Source organism: Artibeus jamaicensis, unplaced genomic scaffold (genome assembly GCF_021234435.1).
Source record: "Artibeus jamaicensis isolate MK-2021 breed Jamaican fruit bat unplaced genomic scaffold, CSHL_Jam_final contig_2170, whole genome shotgun sequence".
In the NCBI taxonomy this organism is placed as follows: Eukaryota; Metazoa; Chordata; class Mammalia; order Chiroptera; family Phyllostomidae; genus Artibeus; species Artibeus jamaicensis.
Window position 1 is genome coordinate 2,729,343 of NW_026521445.1, and position 9,296 is coordinate 2,738,638.

Sequence of the window (9,296 nt, forward strand, 5' to 3'; positions counted from 1 at the left end):
AGCAACTAATGGTCTGTGCTTTGAGCCCTCCTTTCTACATACGAAGGTTGCTCTGTATATTCTTGTTTGGGTCTGTATGTACACACACATATAAAATGTGTATAAAATACATATGATGAGAGACTGAGGTTATGCTATGGGGTTGGCCCAAATGTCCCTTCAGTTTTTTTTTTGTAAAATAAAAGACACATTTTTCATTTTTACCAATAACTTTATTGGGTATTTTGAGTATGTTGGCTCTTGTTCTTAATTAATGTCTCAACTTGATCACCATCAGCTTCAGCTGGTCCACCTGACCATGGAGCATCGTCCTGCAGGAACTTTCCAGGATGAAACTTCGCAAACCACTTCGGGCACACTCAATCCACCACAGCACCTTGTCCTCCACTGCACAAATCTTTTTCTGCATTTTAGTAGTTTTACCTGTAGAGAAATATAAAGCATAATGTGCTGAAAATGTTGTTTATTTTCTTCCATCTTCAATATTAAAATAACTACACATAAGTTCACTGATTTTGATAAGTTTTTTTAACACATGCTGATAGGACACCTGTCACAATACAACCTAAGAAACTTGTCTCGAATGAAGTTAAAGACAATGAAGCATTACTAGAGCCATCTTATGGAAAATACCAAATGAACTTTTTGGCCAACCCAATACATATCTACATCTTTATCTCTATTTGAACACTAATATATAAAATATACATGAATATATTATATATGTAGAGAAAGAGATTTGCTTTATCAATCTCTGAGCACACACACACACACAAGCATGATAGTGTTAAAACTGAGCACAAGCAAATACATATTAGAAAAAAACATAATCTCATATATAACATTATACTAACCACCATGTCTATTCTAGTTAGGTATAAGTGGAGATACTTTTATCTCCACTTATACAAATAACTATTGGTATTATATAAATAACTATTGGTATTATACAAAATTAAACCAAGATTTTTCTAGTGTTATAGTAGCTTTGATTTGTTTTCTAGTGCTGACCTGACTCTCTGACAACATTCACGCCCTCACATTTCTTATAAAAGAAGGTACTGACTTAGTGATTAGAGGTTTAGTGTGTGCATTCTTTTTTTACTCCTCACCCAAGGACATATTTTTATAGTTTTCAGAGAGAGAGAAACATCAGTGTGAGAGAGAAGCGCCAATTGGTTGCCTCCTGTATGCACCTGGGTGTGGGAATCATATGCGCCCCGACCAGGAATCAAACCTGCAACCCAGGTATGTGCCCAGATCGGGAATCAAACCCACAACACTTAATTTATGGGATGGCGCTCCAACGAACTGAGCCACGCTGACCAGGGGAGTTACACGTCCTGAAGTTTCCCCTTTTGTTCTCTTCTACTGCCATTGTATAACTAAGCAATGATCCTTAAAAACTGTGTTTGCAGCATATTTTTGAATCTTATCACTATTATCAGCACAGAAAAGATGAAAATACGACAAAAAAAGAAACTGGTGATCACTCCACACAGTCATGGCCATTCTATCAGAGTCTCACAAAACCCACAGAAGCACCCCCCAAAACTGTCTCCATTGTCACTGTTCACACCATGTCACTCATTGTTCACCACCCTGACCTGTTCTCTCTTGTATCTCAGACAATGAGTCGATCAGTTTATGAGCAAAGCTGTGGTTCAGACTCAGATCACTAAACTCCAGGTTCTTGCTACCATGTGACTCATAACAGCAGCAATTTACTACGTTTGCACAGAAGCATGCAGCATGCCTCACCCGCCATGCACTGCAGACACAGCCGATACTGTGCAGCCTTTTTCTGTATGGAAATGCTATCCCCAAATCATGGCAGGAATTGGAAGGGTAGCAATCGGGACACTGTCTCATACTCTTTGGTTATTGGAGGAGCTTCCCCTTACAGGTCACACACACTCAACGTGTAGCTCTTAGCCCTGCAGGTCAGAATGCCCAGTTGGAAACCCTTGGATTAATCTATTGGGGTAGGGTGACATGAGCTTGCAGGTCCATTTCCCTGACACTCTTCCTATAATGTAGTCCTAGTCAATGTATTTATGTTGCGGTAGTAAAACAAACAAATCCATAAGAAAAATAAAAATGCACTGTACCTGCTTGCCTTCAACATGGCACTTGATCTTTTAAATTTCTAAGACAACATTATCACTTAGGGTGTAGGCACGTCTTAATCTGCGGACAGATGGAGTATGTGGCAGGCATTTTCACACCAGGACCAAAAGTGATGTAATTACCTGAGCATCACAAAGGAGGCAGGTAGAGGAACCCGTGCATATCCTATAAAAGGGATGACAATGCTTAAGATAACGAGTGGTAACACAGATCTTTGGCTGTGAAATAGTTAAAGACAATCCACATTAATTGGAATGCCCTTGTTTGTTTTCTTCTGAAACCTTGAAGTTATCCAAATGGAGTGTGAATTAAAAAAAAAAGGAAAGAAATGTTTTCTTGGGAGAAGACAATATTTTGAAATGTTTTTAGTTTATGAGAGCTCGTTTCCTTCAGTCTCCCAGTTGCTGCATGAGGTTGAACAAATGTTAGCTGCAACTAATTAATTAAGTTTGCAGAAAGTAGCAGCAGGGGATTGGGAACTTGAAGTGGAAGGGAGCGTTTTGACTGTAAACATGTTGCCTGCCTGAGAGACTCTATCTGGATGGAGTGGTTGCCGAGTTATCCGAGTTATCCAAAGAAATGCAGCGTCTCTGGGAGAATCGGGCTTGGCAGGGAGGGGAAAAAATAACAATGTCTCTTGCTGGCAAATCCATTCATTTACTTCCTGGGTTCATCTCATGCATTTTGCTGGGTTCCAGCCACACACTATTTACTGAGCATCCTCTGTGCGTGTGAAGGTGACGCCATGGACCGGCCCTCAGAAGAAAGGGGACTTGACTTATTCTGTGTCGGGACCTCTCTCTCTATTACATCATTTCTTTCTGTACAGCAGACATAACTCTCTCGTTAAGTAGATAGGGAAATGAAGACTTGGAGAATTGGGGGACTCAGGATCAGTTGGTAGTTGGTGGAAACAGGATTTGAACCCAGACTGATCTGACACTGGGTCTTTTTTCAGGTACACCAGGGTGCTGTGTGTGTGTGTGTGTGTGTGTGTGTGTGTGTGTGTGTGGTACAGGGTGGGGCAGGTCTGCCCAGAGCCCAGCAGGCTCTTGGCTGGTATCACTTCTGGCTGAGAGAAGTATCACTTGGGGGAAAGACAAAGGGCTGTGGAAGGTAGAAAGGTGATTCTCAGACCCAGAGGTGGTCTGCAGATTACATTGAGAAATACTGGATTACAGATGCACCTGAGCTACATTTCCTGAACTTGGGTCCTTGGAGCCCTCAGACTACATTGGGCTGGCTGGTCACATTTCTTCTCTCAGAACTTTGAACCCAGATATCATATCAAAGAAAGGAGAGGGGATTAAAGCGAAAAGGTCATGATACGGAGAGAAGGACCAGGATCGCCATAACGGACTTGGGGAGATCTGAAGTGGTGAGGAAGTAGAACACTCATGATTCATCAGAGGAAGCTGGTTGGTAGAGAGGAGGTAAGAACAGAATCATGGAGAGAAGCAAGGACAAAGCAAGTTGAGATGAATTCACCTCCAGCTCTTAGAGCTGTTTCTGTTCCTAAGCTCTTTGTGTTCCAACCATGATGCCAGACACGCTGATCTTGCTTTTTAGTACAGGCCCGCTACTCTAATTTTGTCATTTTGCTCTTTGCACTGCCAAGACTAGGTACTATTTCTATGTAGATTGGGACTTGTAAAAGAAATTTGTTGGAAATGCACTTGACCGATTCAGGAACCTAAGAAATTCAGGACTATTTGAGGAGAACTGCACACAATTTTCTTAGAAATGAAGCAAGACCTAAGTACATATCATCAGTCTTTTATTGAGTTTTTGATGGATATTCCTGGTGCAAATAATCGATGCAAAATAGAAATTACAGTATCTAAAACTGCATTTGGTAAATATATTAGAACCTAAAACTTGACTAAAGAAGGGAATCTTCCCGACTAAATTTAGATCTGGACAGTTTGAATGGGTAAAATTAAACTTGGTAGAAACTACAGTCGCAGAGGAAAACTCACAATGGCTGACGCTATGAATGATGTAATTCATATGGTCAAAAATACTGATCAGCCCTGGCTGGTATAGCTCAGTGGATTGAGTGTGGGCCTGCGAACCAAAGGATCGCAGTTCGATTCCCAGTCAGGGCACATGCCTGGGTTGCAGGCCAGTTTCTGGCAGGGGATGCACAAGAGGCAACCACACATTGACATTTCTCTCCCTCTCTTCTTTCCTTCCCCTCTAAAGATAAAAAATAAAATGTAAAAAAAAATACTGATCAACAAATCAGAATTTTTGTCAAATTGAACTTTGTCAAATGGAAATTGAAATTTGTCAAATTTTTGTCAAATGGAAAAACTGAACCAAATAAAATTCATGTCAGTAAAATGTGAAATGGAATAATATTGGGAAAAGCTTTTCTGTTCTATGCTGAAAATTACTTGTACAATCAATGCGGACTAGTGGGAACTTCTGCTTTTCAGTAGTATATTGTGGGAAGCTGTCGATTTCTGTAATAACTAGAAGAAATGAGATAAATTTGAAAGTATATATTTTCAAAGACATTGGAGAACTAGGAAGCAAGAACTATTCCGTAAACTAACATTCCAGAGGGAAGTTCTCCTCCCAGATTAGCTGAGATTCCTGGCCATTTTCTTGCCTGGAGACACTTACAAGTATGGTCACAGGCTGAGGGTCAGCCAGGCTTGGCCTACACAGAGGGACTCCAGCAGGGAAAGACAAATGGGTAGAGGAAGCGGACAAGCTGGGACCTGGGAGAGCTCCAGATGTTTTAACCAAGTTTTCCTGAGGGACATTTGCTTCAACTGCGGTGGCCCCAGAGGCTAGGAGGCTGGGCTGGGAAAGCAGAGTGAGGCATCTCATTGCTTAAAGTGCTTGGAGGACCCTCTCTACGGACCTACCGAAAACATTCCACTCTCCTTGAGATATTTGGAAACAGAGATGGGCTGATTGTAACTGAAGTTGACGTCTAGCTCCAATTCAGCTGAATTCCTCACTGGGTCGAGGTGAGCCGTCTCTCTCCCTATCTGCCTTTGAGAAGAAAGTGCAAAGCTTCTAAGGGAAATAACAAAGACTTCATTCAGTCTCTAAGGTCCTTCACACATGATGTTCGTTATACGGTAAGATATTATGAAGCATGTGAAGAAGCAGAGAAACATGACTAACAACCAAGAGAAAAAGCAAGCAATAGAAGCAAACCCATAGATGAGCCAGGTGTTGGAATTAGCTAATAGGCTTTAAAATAACTATTATAACATATTAAATAAAGTGGAGGAACGGATGTACAAAAGGGACGAAAAGATGGACAGGATCAACTGAAAGTTTGAGTCTACATAAAGGAATCAATCAGATATTCTGTAATCTAACACTATTATATCTGATAATAAGAATTCATTGTTTAAGTTTAATAGCATACTTGATGTAGCAGAAGGTGCCATTGGTGTAGTCAAAGACAAGTACAAAGGAAATAGCCAAACAGGGTTACAGGAAGAAAGAACAAGAGAGATGGAACAGAGTTAATTGTGTGCACTAGGAGTCTCAGACGGATGGGAGACAATGAGAAGACAATGAGACAATGAGAAGCAGCAATATTTGAAAAATAATTGTCAAGTGCCTTCCAAGAAACTGATGAAAGACATCAACCCGTAGATTCAAGAGGCTTAGCAAACTCCAAGCATGAATGAAGTATGTGTGGTTGGGGAGGAGGGGTATAAGGGGACGAAGTGGTAATGGAAAAAAATACAATAACAATTTTGAAAAAAAGATAAACACAAAGTGACATTTAGGTATATTAGAGCGAAACCATTAAAAACCAATCAAGTTGCTCTGGGCAATTTCTTCTCAATGAAAATGTTGGTATTACTCTGATTAAAATGTTTTAATCAGTTACAGTCTTGGCTAGCATAGCTCAGTGGATTGAGTGCGGGCTGCAAACCAAAGGGTCGTCAGTTCATCTCCCAGTCAGGGCACATGCCTGGGTTGCAGGCCAGTTCCCCAGTGGGGGCCACATGAGAGGTAACCACACACTGATACTTCTCTCCCTCTCTTTCTCCCTCCCTTCTCCTCTCTAAAAATAAATGAATAAAATTTAAAAAAAAACAACGTTTACTTACAAATACCAAATCAACATTTTAAAATAAATACACAGTATATTGCTAAATTTCCTATTAATATTATAGAAAACAAGTTTAAAAACACTGACATTTCACAGACTATTGAGAGCCCAACAGTTAAACATACTTTGTAAAAGCAAAGTACAAAAAGGACGTTAGAAATATTTTTTGAAGAAAAATATATCATCCGATGGCAAAGAAATGTGAATCCCGACAATGAATGGCACACACAGCACTTCCGGAGTACTCAGTCACCACCCAGAAATCACTGTCTGAGTTATGAAATGGACACGGTTCGAGAAGAAACAGTTTCAATTTGTTTCTGAATTAGCCTGACTTGTTTTTGACTCTCTTTCCTAAGAAAAGAGGTAGGTTTTTATTGCTCTTGGGACAACATACTGCGTGTGAACTGGGAAGCAGGGAGGAGTCGCCCTTCTCTGCTGATTCCTGAGGTCAAATAGGAGGAGGAAAACCAAACCAAAACAAAAGGAACCTTTCTCCCCACACCAGTGGGGGAGTTTGCTTCTTGCAGCGAAAGGACCTAAGTGAGATCCTCCTCCCCTGTTTCTGCTTCAGCAAGCCTTCCCTTACTTAATCAGTCTAGCATTTTGGCTGAAGGAGGAGCTTTTTTGCTTAGCTGATACCTCTAATCCTGAAATCCCTAGATTTTTAAAGCTGCATTTCTGTGTCCATTGCTGCCGCACAAAGTGAGTGAGCGGCCTGGGGGTTCCGAGGAAGGAACCATTTTGGGTCCTGACCCTGCAAAGCAGTGTTCAACACCCCATCACTTTTGCCTTTGGGGTCTCTTTACTATGGTGGCAGCACTTACGTTTCCGCATTTGCTCAGGTGATTCTTTGAAAATTAGATGCTACACAAATATTACAAAGTAGGTTGCCCCTAAATTAGGGACAGATGAATAGTGGAAGCATACTCAAACACCTGGAAATGGATGGATTTCAGCCCGTAAATTTCATGCCGATGAAGGGATGCATGTACCTTGTGAAATTTGAGTATTTGTCCCTGCTGAATTTTTCCAGTTCTGCGTTGCTGCCGATTTTAAGCTTGTTCTGCTTTGCTCCCCCCGTCTGGTCCTTAAGCCAGTACTCATGGAAGGTGACGATATCAAGACCGCTGACGGTATCAAGACCCCGTGGCAGAGAAGAGGCAGAGTGGAACTGTGGTTGGCTGCCCAGATCAAGCATCAGCTGTGCACACGCATTCGCCCGGCGCACAACCTCCCTTATTAGCCCAGCTTTCCCTCGGTGTTGAGAGCACCTGGAGGGCTGTGGCCCTTTTATTGGGGGCTTAGATTTCCTTCCTAGTTCTTGCCCTTCTTTCTGCCAGGAGACAGATCCTGATTCTCATGACTGGCTTATCTGGAGTTGGGTATTGCCTACTATAATAAGTATCATTTATTCAGTATGTCTTTTAAGAAGCTTTTTTTTTTTATCAGTCATTTACTGTGTGTCTGCCACCATGTTAGGTGCTGAAAATTAACTATTAATAATCTAGATTATTCATATAAACCAACCTTACAAGCAGACCCAGAATGAGAGAAATGTGTTGGAATCTGGGCCTTCTAGAACTCACTACTTGTTTTAGCCATAAAAGGGACTTTTTTTTTCTTTCTCATTTGATCTGTGAAAATATTGATCTTTTTCTTTCAGGGAACATGTTTTGGGAAAAATAGGAATTAGGTCTATCAAGATCCCCATGTTTGTCGGTAGCTTTGTCGCTGGGGACAAATCACAGCCAGAGGCAGGTCTCCTGGGAGCTATGAGCATGACCGTGTCATTTGCTGAGAATTTGCTCACCTGAGAAAAAGAGCCAATTCAGGGAGTGCCTATAAAGTCTCAGTAGCTACCCACTAGTAGTGACATTTTCCAGCTCCAGATCGAGAGAAATTCTCAAGCCCAACTCACCATTGAGCTTTAGGGATTCCCTTGTTTTTACAAATCACTAAAATGTTTCTGGGGAGGTAAAGAAACAACAATCTCATTTTTGGGGGCTGCCCAGTCTTCAAGGTCGGATCTACTAATAGGCTCCACCCACAAGGGCGTGTCCGTAACACCACGAGAGCGAAGGCTGTTTTTTAAGTCCTGGGAAACCTTCACCGGAATTCTGACCCTGCAGAGCCGCATGCTTAGCACAGCGCCACACTCGGTTTCTTACCCCTCATTGTCCATGATCGCCTCAGCTGGGGCTGGACATCATGGAAAGATTCAGTGGAAACCGAATGCTTCTTTCAGGAAGTCCTTCTACCACCTCCCTCCTCATAGCTTCCCTCCTCTCGTTTGCACAATTGTGTACACCAAATATTTCATCTTACTTGATGAAAACATTGGCATGTATCTGTTCACTAGTGACTTCCCCGTGGGTCCTCTTTCAGGTTAGGGAGGCCGGGCCATGATGCGCCTTCCTAGGTCCTTAGCACCGAGCAAGCTCAGTGCTCCAAATAAGGTTTGAGTTTGTCATGGCCTCTCTCGCAAAACCCGTTTGTAAAGCTTTCTATCCAACATATTCTGCTTTTTGCAAAATGGTAGTTGCATGTCCTGTGCATATCTCACCTTTTCTCTTGGTTATCCCATCGAAGTGGAAATGGGCGAGTCACACGAAAACATTGTTTCCTGCTGAGTTCAGGTGGGTGGCCCCGTGAATAGCTTTATTAGCTAAGAAGTGGTTTGATTGTTTCTGCCTTTGACAAAATGAAGAACTTCAGAGTGTCCCTGAAGGAGAGACAATGGAAGGATTGGAATTACTGGCTCCACTACCCTCAGGCAGGGTAAGAGAGTTCAAAACAGTCTCTCTGAAGCACAGATTCCTCTCTTTCTGTAAAGAGCAGCGAAGGCCAGGCTGACGACATGCAAATACTTGCAAAGTGAAAATGGATACACTTCCAGGGCTCCTCGTCTCTGGCCTCCGGAGCACAGCCTGCCAACTGTGCGTGCACGTTGGTTTGGCACCGAGACAAATGTTCCCTGGAGCATAGACTGAAACCACCAAACTGATATCACATGGGACACCAGCCAGAGCCTGACCTTGCTCGCCGTAGGTGAGCAGCTGTGGAATTAACC

At 42.2% G+C, this 9,296-nt stretch overlaps 1 long non-coding RNA gene across 1 annotated transcript; it reads right to left on the bottom strand.

Moving 5' to 3' along the window:
- Positions 1-221: 221 nt before the first annotated feature.
- Positions 222-9,082, bottom strand: LOC128626400 (uncharacterized). Its single transcript, XR_008390345.1, has 3 exons — positions 8,790-9,082; positions 2,112-2,295; positions 222-423 (listed from the first exon to the last, which is right to left on the bottom strand). It is a non-coding gene; the product is annotated as an uncharacterized LOC128626400 (long non-coding RNA).
- Positions 9,083-9,296: the final 214 nt, after the last annotated feature.